Here is a 13,474-nt window from a genome sequence, read left to right as displayed (position 1 = left end):
GTTTGGGGGGTTAATTTAGGTGTTTCATATATTGTGTTAGCTAGCTATAATTAATAGAGAGAAGTGTCCTCTCTTATGTCCGTGCTTGGTCGACGCTACGTACTATACATACGTATAGCGAGGACTAGACACGCTAGCTAGCTGGTAAGCAAACGAAGGAAACAGAAGATCGTCAGGAACATATATGCATACAGAGCGAAGTGATATCGACCACCTCTCCTTCTCCGAGAGATTGGTCGAACAACAAGTTCTCGTATATCTATCCGACACTACCGGCTACATATATACAATAATTATCTCTTACAAATATAATCTCCTAACATACGGACTCATGGTCCACATAGTATTCTCCGTCTTCAGCGATCACGTGGTCAAGAAAGAATGCCGCCAATTCCTCTTGAATTGCTCGCATCTGAGCTGGTGCTAGGAGTTCATCCCGCTTCCGAAACGTCTAATTTGAAGAAGGGGGTCAATATCTATCTATCTATCTATCTATCTATCTATCTATCTATATCTATCTATCTATCTATCTATACCTCTACTAATTTGTGACTCCCAAGAAATTACCACGTTAATTAGAAATTAGGAGCCGTTAATCTGATGGGACCGAGTTATAATGGTGTAGATTAATCCTTAAACTCCTGGGCAAAAAAATATCTAAATCAGAAATTAGGAGCCGTTAATCTGATGGGACCGAGTTATAATGGTGTAGATTAAACCTTTAAATCGTGGGCAAAAAATAAAAGATGGGACCGAGTTATAAACGTGTGGATTAATCCTTAAAATCCTGGGGAAAAATACCTAAAAAACTAGCATGTAATCCAATCCCCACATATATCTCACGTATCTCTCAAACAAGAAAAAAAAACTCTCACATATCTCTCCCACAACCCAAAAACTCTCTCAATCTTTCATATATCTCTATCTCAAAAAATACTTACTTTTCTTACATATCTCTAGAAAAATCTCTCCCAATATTTTTTTTGCGTAGAATCTCTATCAATCTTTTAGTTTTTGAGGACCTCTCATGTATGCCTCCAACAAGAAAAAGAATACGAGTACAATATCTCTCCCAATGTCTCACGCATCTCTCTCCAATGACAGAAAACTCTCACGTACGTTTCTCTCTTCCCCAGTCCAACTCTCTCAATATCTCACATATCTCCATCTAAAAAAGGAATCCCTCACGTATCTCTCTCAAACACTCATAGAAAAAATCTCCTCAACTCCATCGGTATTGTACATGGGTTTCAGCGGCTCCTCTCGATGTGGTCCTAAACTTGCGAGCTCCATTGATAATGAACTGAAGATTGATTGCCATCGGCCAAAGGCGCATGGCGAGGCAGAAGGAAGGATCCGCTACATGGCTGCAGATTTCATAGGTACTCGGGCCCTCATCTGCGTGTACTAGAAATAGATCCGTCTCTGGGTGTCATCAAGCTTGAAGTGGCTAGATCTTCCTTTTTCATGTCTCAATATATTTGGATGATCATATCAGTGGTGCTCCCAGTGGACATGATTTTGTTTCTTTACTAATATGATAAGATTAATTCCATCCACAAAGAATCATGCTGTGATGTTAAGCATGTAGCATCTGGAAGTCCTTTCTATTAATGCCTTATACGCCTCATCCTTAGAAACTGGGTCTGCTTCCTCTCTCCCTCCAAAGGAAAAAAACTCCACGATTGATTCAGGTGTTGAGATTCTCCAAGTACCAGAACTCTGTCGTGCGATGGATGAACTTCCCCATCCACGGCTCCGACGTGGACGGATTAAACCTCCAGCAAGGTTAGACCTCCCAGCACAACAATGTACGTCTTTGCAGTATGCCCCTGCACTTTGGGCAGTTCTGACTATCACTCTCCTTCATCTATCCCTGTGTTAGACTATGTATAGCTTCTGTACCTATGTACGTATATTGTACATATTGTAACACAACCATTATATATAATGAGATAAGCCACCCCTAGAGGGTTGTGCTGGTTCCCCAAAACTTATTGTCTTACATGGTATCACGCTAGGTTACGATCGCTTCCGCTTCTAAACCCTAATACCCGCACCGCCGCCGCAGCCGCCGCCGCCTTCACCGCCACCGCCACGCCACCGATCGCGCCGCCGCCATGTCGAGCGCCGCCACCACCGGTTCCACTGCTGCGGGCTTCCTCCCGGCCTCTCTTGCGGCACTGCTCAACCTCCCGCTCGATGCCGTCTCTGTTCCGGCTCCGATCGGGACAAGGAGCATCAGCTCCGTCTTCTCCACGCCGCCGGCGCCCTCGCTTGGGCGTGACCTCGTGGTCCACACCGCGGCGCCGCCGTCCGCTGTGGACTCCGCAGGCGTCGTCCCGTCGCTCCTGCCGCAAGCGGATCACACTGCCCCGCTGGCGGGGTTGGCGGCGTCCGCCCCGGCCGCGGGCCTTGCGGCGTCCGCACCGGCCGCGAGCTTTGCGGCGCCCGCCCTGGCTGCGGTACCGCCTCCTCCCGCATCGGCTTCGGTGCCTCCGGCTGCCTCCATGGTGTTTGCACCCCAGGCAGCCTCCTCGATGGGATCGTCTTCGCCGCCGCCGTTTCACTTCGGTCATCTCATCACCATCAAGCTCTCCGCCGACAACTACATCTTCTGGCGTGCGCAGGTTCTCCCGCTCTTGGGGAGTCACTACCTGCTAGGCTACGTCGACGGATCGCTTCCCTGCCCACCCGCGCTGGTAGACAGCGTGCACGGTCCGGTCTACAATCCGGCCCATCGCGTCTGGACGGGGCAGGACCAGGCGAACCTCTCCTCCATCCAGGGGTCGCTCTCGCCGGAAGTTGCCGACCTTGTTGTCTTCGCGAAGACGTCTCATGAGGCCTGGACCATCCTTGAGCGCACCTTTGCAGCGCAGTCCCAGGCTCGTGTCTCTGCGCTCCGTCGTCAGCTTGGAGAGTGTCAGAAGCTTGACTCCACTGCCACTGAGTTCTACAACAAGGTCAAGGGCCTTGCCGACACATTGGCCTCCATTGGACAGCCCCTCACCGACTCCGAGTTCAACTCGTTTATTGTCAATGGTCTTGATGAGGAGTATGATGCCTTAGTCGAGATCATCAACGAGCGGGGCAACTTGACACCCATGCTGGCACACGAGGTTTTCTCTCGGCTCCTTCTCACTAAGCAACGGGTCGAGACTCGCCGCACCAGGGGCACTGGCTCCCTCTCGGCCAACGCCGCCACCAAGGGTGGCCGCTCTTCTTCATCACCCCGGTCTCCCTTGGGGCTGCCACCGTCGCCCGCCTCGGCCCCCCCACCTACTGCGACCTTACCGGGGGCTGGCGGTCCACGTGTGTGTCAGCTTTGTGGCCGCGATGGGCACTGGGCCTCCAAGTGTCATAAGCGCTTCCAGCGAAGCTTCCTTGGTCTTGGCAATGACGGCAAAGATACACGCAACAATGCCCGTCAGGTCGCCATGGCTGATCGTCCCGCGCCGCGGAAGCAACAGGGACACACTCAGTCCTACTCCATCGATCCACACTGGTACATGGACTCTGGGGCGACAGAGCATCTAACCAGCGAGATGGGGAAGCTTCACACTCATGAACCCTATCATGGCTCGGACAAGATCCACACCGCCAATGGAGCAGGTATGCACATCTCTCATATTGGTCAAGCATCTCTTCTCACTAGACATGCCAATAGGAGTCTTCAGCTTCGCAATGTTCTTCGAGTTCCATCTGTGACCCGTAATCTTCTTTCAGTTCCTAAACTCACACGTGATAATAATGTGCTTTGTGAATTTCACCCTTTTGATCTTTTTATTAAGGATCGGGGCACGAGGGACATTCTTCTTAGTGGGCGGTTGTGCCAGGGCCTCTACCGTCTGGAGCATCCTGGTGTTGCTCGTGTTTTCAGTGGAGTTCGGGTCTCTCCGTCACAGTGGCATGCTCGTCTTGGTCACCCGGCCACACCTATTGTCCGTCATATTTTGCGTCGTCATGAGCTTCCTAGTTTGTCTAGTAATAAAGATGTAGCAGTGTGTGATGCTTGTCAGCAGGGGAAGAGTCATCAACTTCCTTTTTCGGAGTCCAGTCGTGAGGTGAAACATCCTTTAGAACTTGTGTTTTCAGATGTATGGGGTCCTTCTCAGACTTCTGTCAGTGGTCATAATTACTATATCAGTTTCGTTGATGCTTATAGTCGCTTTACCTGGCTTTACCTTATTAAACGCAAATCTGATGTGTTTGATATTTTTGTTCAGTTTCAAAAACATGTTGAACGTCTTCTCAAGCACAAAATTGTTCATGTCCAGTCAGACTGGGGGGGGGGGGCGAGTATCGCAACCTCAACTCTTTCTTTCAGTCGCTTGGGATAGCTCATCGTTTAGCATGTCCACATACACATCTGCAGAATGGTTCAGTCGAACGTAAGCATCGTCATATTGTTGAAGCTGGTCTTACTCTTTTGGCCCATGCATCTGTCCCGTTTCGGTTTTGGAGTGATGCTTTCACCACTGCATGCTTTCTCATCAACCGTACTCCTACTCGTGTTTTAAACATGAAGACTCCCATTGAGGTTCTCCTTAATGAACAACCTGATTATACCTTTCTCAAGGTATTTGGGTGTGCTTGCTGGCCGCATCTTCGTCCATATAACAAGCGCAAGCTTGAGTTTCGTTCTAAGAAGTGTGTTTTTCTTGGCTATATCTCTCTTCATAAAGGTTAAAATGTCTTCATGTTCCCACTAATCGTGTCTATATATCTCGGGACGTCGTGTTTGATGAGCATGTTTTTCCCTTTGCCAACCTTCCTGTGTCCACTGTCGAACCACCATCCCTGCATTCATCCTCTGTTGCTTCTGACAAATTTGATGATGTTGCATACTCTCCTTTGCTATTACCTAACCATGGTGTAGGAACCGGACGTGGAGCTCGTTTGGAGCTGTTGGAGGATTCACCATCATCATCGTCGTCTTCTGGTGGGCACGTCGATCGCCCTATATTGCATGGCATCGATTCGCGTGCCCATGCATGGTCACCCGACGAGCCCGTCGCGCCGAGCATCTCCACTGCTCGGTCCGTTTCGCCAGCGGCCGCCGAGTCGCCCGCGGCTCGGCCCGTCACGCCGTCTTCGCCTGCGGCTCGGCCCGTCACGCCGTCTTCGCCCGCGTCTCGGGTCCTCACGTCGCCTTCATCAGCGGATCGGCCCGCGACACTGGCCGCGCCACGGCCCACTATGCCGAGCTCGCCATCGGCCCGGTCTGTGATGCCGGAGTCGCCAGCTGCTTCGTCTGCTCTGCCGGTTTCGCCGGTGGGTCGGCCTTCTTCGCCAACCGAGTCCGAGGCTACCGTGACTGGCTCCTCGTCACCGGCTGACTCGTCAACGTCGCCCTCCTCCAGCCCGTTGCAGGCTGCTCCGTCGACCTTGGTGGTTCCTGTGTCCCGACCACATACACGCAGTCGCAGTTGCATTTTCAAACCTAAGGAACGTAAGGATGGTATGGTTGCTTGGTTGGCTGCTTGTTTGGCTGCTGCTGTTGCGGATCCATCTTCTGAGCCTCGCTCATATCAGGCTGCCCTACGCATTCCACATTGGCGAGAGGCTATGGAGCAGGAGTTTCATGCTCTTCTTCGTAACAAGACATGGACTCTCGTTCCTCCACCACCACGGGTAAATGTTATTGACTCAAAATGGGTATTCAAAGTGAAGAAGCATTCGGATGGATCTATTGAGCGTTACAAAGCGCGACTTGTTGCTCGCGGTTTTCGGCAGCGTCATGGTCTTGACTATGAGGACACCTTCAGTCCTGTCGTCAAGCCTACCACTATTCGGCTTCTTCTCTCCATTGCTGTTTCTCGTGGTTGGTCACTTCGTCAACTTGATGTGCAGAATGCTTTTCTACATGGATTTTTGGAGGAAGAGGTTTATATGAAATAGACGCCTGGTTTCTCTGATCCTGATCGTCCTGACTATATCTGTCGTCTTTCCAAAGCACTATATGGTTTGAAGCAAGCTCCTCGTGCCTGGCATGCCCGCCTTGCCTCTGCCCTTCGTGCTCATGGGTTTGTGCCGTCTACTGCTGACACTTCATTATTTCTTCTACAGAAGCCAGAAGTCACTATGTATCTTTTGGTATATGTCGATGATATTATCCTTGTCAGCTCTTCTCAGTATGCTGCTGATGCTCTTGTCTGCTCTCTTGGTGCTGATTTTGCGGTCAAAGATCTTGGGAAGCTTCACTACTTTCTTGGAGTTGAGGTCACTTCTCGTGCTACTGGTCTTGTCCTTACGCAGAAGAAGTACTCCTTGGAGTTGTTACAAAGAGCTGGCATGCTGAAGTGCAAACCGACCACCACACCCATGTCGTCTACCGACAAGATAACAGCTGTTGATGGTGAGCTTTTGTCTCCTGCGGATGCCACAGAGTACAGGAGCATTGTTGGTGGACTTCAGTACTTGACGATCACGAGACCAGATATCTCTTATGCTGTTAACAGGGTTTGTCAGTATCTTCAGGCTCCCAGAGATACTCATTGGGCTGCTGTTAAACGCATTCTTCGTTATGTTCAGTTCACCCTGACATTTGGTATGCATATTCGGCCGACTTCCTCTCAGGTCCTTTCGGCCTTCTCTGATGCAGATTGGGCTGGTAGCCCAGATGACAGGCGATCCACGGGGGGTTATGCAGTATTCTTTGGCTCTAATTTGATCGCCTGGAGTGCTCGGAAACAGGCTACTGTGTCACGTAGCAGTACTGAAGCTGAGTACAAGGCTGTGGCTAATGCTACTGCAGAGATTATTTGGGTGCAGTCTTTGCTTCAGGAGTTGGGTTTGTCTCAACCACAGCCTCCTATTCTTTGGTGTGATAACATCGGTGCTACATACCTTTCTGCAAATCCAGTATTTCATGCCCGAATGAAACACATTGAAGTTGACTATCACTTTGTACGGGAACGTGTATCACAGAAGCAACTCCAGATCAAGTTTATCTCATCTAAGGATCAACTTGCAGACATCTTCACTAAGCCTTTACCGCTGCCACAGTTTGAGGCTTGTAGGCGCAATCTTACCCTTCTCAGTTCTTTAGAAAGTGGCTAAGATTGAGGGAGGGTGTTAGACTATGTATAGCTTCTGTACCTATGTACGTATATTGTACATATTGTAACACAACCATTATATATAATGAGATAAGCCACCCCTAGAGGGTTGTGCTGGTTCCCCAAAACTTATTGTCTTACACCCTGGACCTGCTCACTATGTGTATGATGTATTGTGTGAGCAAAACACCCATTGTAATGGTCACCAGAGAGGGGTCGGCCATGCTGAGGCTGTTCAAGTCGCACATATTTTTTTTCTTATATTGGCTCTTTCCAGTGCGTCATTAATTTCAGACCCCTCTATAAGACAGGTCAGCATATATGTGAATGGGTCGGACAAAGCTTTTACTCTGGCTACCCCGTGGACAAGGATCAAGCTTGATATGGTCCATGTTCGTACTTAATATTGGATATGAAAATTATGATTTTGTGCTTTAGAAAGCCTGTTTTGACTATTAAATAAGGAATTGTCTATAGAACAGTTTCTCAGATTGGAATTATTTTTCACAATGTATGCCTGCAACTATCAATGGTTGTAGAAAATCAATGATCACCCAATATTCAAGATTTTTATTTGCATTTAAATTACGGACTGCTATAAAATTCATGATTGGAATGACTGGGCGCTCTTAAGGTTTCCGGATTAACTAAGCGATTATGCATGGTTTGTTTCTTCAATAATCGCAATTTTTTTTCCATGTAGTACATGCAGAGATGGAAGTAAATTTGTCACCTAAGGCCACGATGTACGACCCAACTTTTCAGTTTATACATATTCCATGTGATTCGTGTGCATGTAATAGAAATCCGTTAATGTAAGGTTCATTGCTATTGAACCAAAGCTCTTTCGATGTTGTGGCTTTCTTCAAATTTGAATCCTATCAAGTTGTCAGTTTGTTTAATCTCAACTTATTGGTTCTATCATTGCCTGGTTTTTTAACTCGCAACATTCAACACGGAGTTTCAAGGATATCAAATATCTGAAAATATTCTTCTTATTGTTTTAATTCTAATGAGTTTGTTTACAGAAAAAATAGTTTGTATTGATAATGAAAACATATTAATTTCAAATTCCATAGTTCATGTAATTTAATGTTTTGAAGAGATGACTATAATATGTAAAAAGGATAATACTTTGAGATAGTACACATATAAAAATCCCAAGCATATACATATACCAGAGTAGACCTAAGAAAGTAAGCAATATATATTAGACTGCTCTGCATGCTTTTGAAATGACATAAAAGTGATATCAAACTTCCTCAAAGATATAAAGGATAAAATCGTATAAAGATCTAATATCAAGTTACCCAACTAACTCCTTTGTGGAATACATACATTCACCTATGAATCCCCATGTTGAAAATACTATATGACTTATTTGAAAGAAATTAGATGGCACGTCCCAGTGTAAATGTACACAACACATAGCTTTATGTTATATAGATTACAATGTAATACTAAATAACTGGCCGTGCGAATGCACGGGGTGGCGACTAGTATATATGAATGAATGAAACTCAACACAAATGATGGTAGTAAAATAAAATTGTGAATGTTGTTATTTACGCACTTCATATTGTTCGTCAGAGTAGCCCCGCTCACAGGTCGTGTGACGGATGGAGTCGCAAACGTAGTATCCATAGAAATCATTCCCTTGTTTCTGCCACAACCACTTTACAAGAAATAGAGGTCAATCAAACTGATAAGCAAGAATGCCAAATGGTATTGATGAAACTAGCGCTTGAATCAATAGGAGATGCGCGGAACATGCTACTATAGTACTTACTTTCGGGTGTCTAAATTGCAGCTTCTTCGGGAGTCCTGGAGCTTTTTTAGTGAATTTTTTCCAAACCCTGCCAGACAAAGAAAACAATTACTTGATATATCAGGAAATGAATAAAGTTGCTGATATGGTGGATAATGATCGATTTAACTTACTTCTCAAGCATTTGAGTCATGTCCACATAGTCCTGGGGATCTTTTCGTCTTGAGTCTAAGACAGTTACTAGTCCCTGCTCAAGCTTAATCTCTAGGAGAATATAGTGGAAACTGGACACGCATGCATAACTCATCAATTACATTACTGTAACCTTGACTAATATATAAGGGAAACTGAATATGCACAAGACAGTAACACTCACTTCAAGTTGTAAGGAAAGAGTATTATATCTTTGTTTTCATTTATTACCAACGATCGTAGCAAGTTGGCCTCGGTATCTGCGGGATGAAATTTAACCTGAGTTGCACCTATGATATTTGTGTTAATGAACCCAATATCACCGATTTGTCTTTTCTTGAATTCGATGATCTTCAATCTGCATAATATAGTGAGGATAATTATAAATACATGCAATGAAAGAGCTGAGCTATATAGAGAGACTTAATGATAGAAGTAGTACTACTTACAGACAGTAGCAGGTGACCGTTGCTTTATCGAGGGCCAATTGATTGAAAAACTGAAAGAACTCCTCAAATGGAATAGGCAACAGATCAATTCCAACGAGGTCATGCTCCTTTTTAACTCTCACATACAAAGTACTCCTCCCCCCAGACTCCCTGCAAATTTTCAAGTACCAATCATGCAATCTTCGCATCATCGTTGATAGAGATCTTTCATCTTTGACGAGAGGCTTCCCGTACTCGTATCTTTGTATCTGCACCTCCATGAAGTCATAATGTACATCGTCGGGCAGGTAATCTCCAAGATTGCTCTAACCGGGCACCATCCTCGGATCATTAGCGATGATGTCTCTAGGCACCTTGAGCGGGGGGCACGATTGCTTCGCTTGTTCGCCGAGCTGGGCAATTTGTTTCCCAGCTCATCGTTCTTTCAACCTTTGATCATTGATAGTACTTCCCGACCGCTCCGCTTCGGCAAATTCCTTTCCAATAATGCGCTCATAGTTTCCTTTCGGCGGAGACTTGAGTGGTTTTGTCAGGGCAGCCAGAGTGCGCTTCGCTTTCACTGGATCTACCTTCTCCTCCGGAGGTGGATGTTTCTTTGCTTTCACCCCTTCAACGAAGTTCCTCACTTCTTCTCGCGTGATCTCGGCGTTCTCCTCCGGGGTCCTCTCGTATGGTAACTTCTCTGGAGTCTTCAGAGAAGGACCAAATCTGTATGTCCTCCCGCCTCCGGCTGTATTGCTAGACGCCGACAGAGCAGATGGAGCGGTTGTCTTCTTTACTTGCTTACGAGGCGGAGGAGAAGGACTACGAAGCGCCGGAGCAGCCGGAGCGGCGACAGGTCTCTTCCGCCCTTGCTGACGAGGCGGAGAAGGAGGAGGCTAGCTGCTCGGGCGCGCCGGCGCAGGTGGACAAGGAGGCGGAGTGCCGCCACACGCCGGAGAAGGAGCCGGCCGAGCGCCCTGATCATCACTCGTCGGAGGAGGAGGCGGTGGAGGAGGCAGAGTGCCCTGACTCACCAGAGGAGGAGGAGGAGGCGGAGGCATCCACTTCGGAAGGTTGATGAGCTCCTTCCGCCATAGGCATGGAGTCTTCAGAGCAGAACCCAGCCGAGTCTCCCCTTCACCGGTAGGGTGACCAAGCTGGAGGTCCTCAAATCCCTCCGTTATTTCATCCACCATCACCCTAGCATATCCTTCTGGAATCGGCCGGCACTGAAAATTTGCGCCGGGTTCAGTAGGAAAAATAGAGCCAATAGCCACCTTGACCTTCATATTAATCCATTGCGTCATAAGGTGGAAATTTTGAGACTCCGTGATAGCATCCACGGGATAGCTGGCAGGAGCCGTCAAGACATGCTCCGGCTGAAGCAGCTCGGTGGAAGCCACGCTGCTTCTCCTCTGAGATGGCGGGTAGCTTCGGGGGAAGCTTCGGCAGTTTGTTTGCTGTGATTTTCTTCTCGTTCCTCTATCGCTTGTACCCTAGCGTGCAACGCCTGTAGTTGGGTCTGCTCCACTTTCTTCCTCCTCTCGTGGCTTTTGTAACTGCCTGCGTCCGGAAATGCAATCTTCCACGGAATGGAGCATGGCGTGCCTCGTGTCCGTCCACGGTGCTCAGGATTCCCGAGGGCCATTGTGAGCTCGTTGTTCTCTCTGTCTGGAACGAACGTCCCTTGCTGCGCTGCTTCGATATACTGCTGAAGCTTCTTGACTGGTACGTCCATTTGATCGTTCGTCCAAATGCACTTCCCTGATACAGGGTCCAAGGTTCCGCCAGCCCCGAAGAACCAAGTCCGGCAACGGTCTGGCCAGTTAATTGTCTCTGGTTCGATCCCTTTATCAACCAGATCATTCTCAATCTTGGCCCACTTAGGCCGGGCTACGAGGTAGCCACCTGACCCCGTGCGATGGTGATGCTTCTTCTTCGCAGCATTTTGCTTGTTTGTCGCCGACATCTTCTTACCCTTTTCCGATGTCTTGTGGGCCACAAATGCGGGCCAGTGATCTCTGATCTTCTCATATCTGCCCTTGAATTCTGGTGTCTCTTTATTTTTGACAAACTTATTCAGCTCTTTCTTCCACCTCCTGAATAGTTCTACCATCCTCTTAAGAGCAAAAGACTTGATTAATTTCTCTTTAACTGGCTTCTCCGGATCATCCTCTGGCGGTAGGGTGAAATTTGACTTCAGCTCAGTCCAAAGATCATTTTTCTGCATATCATTGACATAAGATACCTCAGGGTCTTCTGTAGCCGGCTTTAACCATTGCTGGATGCTGATCGGGATCTTGTCCCTAACCAAAACCCCGCACTGAACAACAAATGCACTCTTTGTACGGAGGGGTTCAATCGGTTGGCCGTCGGGCGTGATTTCTATGATCTCAAACTTTTCATCCGAGCTCAACTTTTTCTTCGGGCCTCGTCTCTTTACCGAAGTTGTGCTCGATCCGGAGGGCTAGAAAAAAGAACAAAGACTTAATTAATATGTGTACATACCAAAACAATGAATGCATCAATTAGCTGGTCAGCAGAAGCTTAACTAATATATATACCTGGCCGGACTCGGTTCGGTCACCGGAGACGTCATCACGGTCTCCTTCTTGCACCGGCATTGTGTCACCAGAACCATCCTCACGGTCTCCTTCTTGCACCGGCATTAGGTCACCGGAGCCATCATAATCATAGCTAGCTGCTTCCAGACCATTGGTGTCGTTGAGAAACAACGAGCAGACGGCATCACTTCCTCATGCGATTATGTCCCCCAACAACTCTTCTTGTACTTCGTCTCGGGCAGTTTCCATAGTTTCTCCAAATATTTACAACATGGCAATTATTATTCAAACATGACAGATGGATATATTAGTGGCAAACGTAGAACTAATATTAATTAGTGGCCTCGACGCTGCTTCTCTAGGGTTTGGGGTGGCCTCGACGCTTCTTCTCTAGGGTTTGGGGTGGCATCGACAACGCTTCAAGGATAAAAAAAGAAGAGGAAGAAGAAAAAAAGAGGAGAAGAAAGAATAGAGGAGTTACTCCTCTATTCTTTCTTCTCCTCTTTTTTTCTTCCTCTTCCTCTTTTTTTATCGGGAACGAGGGTCGTTGAGGGTCACCGAGCGGTAGAGGAAACCCTAAATAGCAAGTATCGTGGGTGTGAGATACATGTGGCCGTCGGTGTCGGACACTACATCCACGTCCCACAAGTGACGTAAAACATACTTACTCCTCTATTCTTTCTTCTCCTCTTTTTTTCTTCTTCTTCCTCTTTTTTATATCAGGAACGAGGGTCGCCGAGGGTCACCGAGCGGTAGAGGAAACCCTAAATAGCAAGTATCGTGGGTGTGAGATACAGGTGGCCGTCGGTGTCGGACACTATATCCACGTCCCACAAGTGAAGTAAAACATAAGAATACGAAGAAGAAATAAAAAGAGGAGAAGAAGAAAGGAATAGAGGAGAAGATCAAAGAAAAAAAAGAAGAAAAAAAAGAGGAGAAGAAGAAAGGAATAGAGGAGAAGAAGAAAAATAGAAAAAATTTCTATTTTTTCTTCTTCTCCTCTATTCCTTTCTTCTTCTCCTCTTCCTTTTCTTCCTCTCCTCTTCTTCTCCTCTTCCTTTTCTTCCTCTCCTCTTCTTCTCCTTTTTCCTCTTCTTATTTTCCATTTTCCTCTCCTAAATATATAAAACTTTTCTAGAAATGAAACTAACCTAAAATGTACTAAATCAGAGAACATATATAGATAATCCTTTTCTAAATATTTAAATCTAACTTTTGCATATATGAACATATATACACAGAGAACATACAAACATATATACATTTTTATAAAAAAGCAAAATACAAAATACAAACATATATATGAAAAAAAATCTGAAAAGAAGCAATATACACAATATATATACTGACATATATACATAATATACACAAAGAAGCAATATACACAATATACACAAGCATATAATATATGAAAAAAATAGGGGAGGGGCGCCGGCCGGACCAACGGAGGGGCAGGGC

This window comes from Triticum dicoccoides, chromosome 2A (assembly GCF_002162155.2).
Source record: "Triticum dicoccoides isolate Atlit2015 ecotype Zavitan chromosome 2A, WEW_v2.0, whole genome shotgun sequence".
NCBI classification, from domain to species: Eukaryota; Viridiplantae; Streptophyta; class Magnoliopsida; order Poales; family Poaceae; genus Triticum; species Triticum dicoccoides.
Note: the sequence above shows the minus strand (reverse complement) of the source record.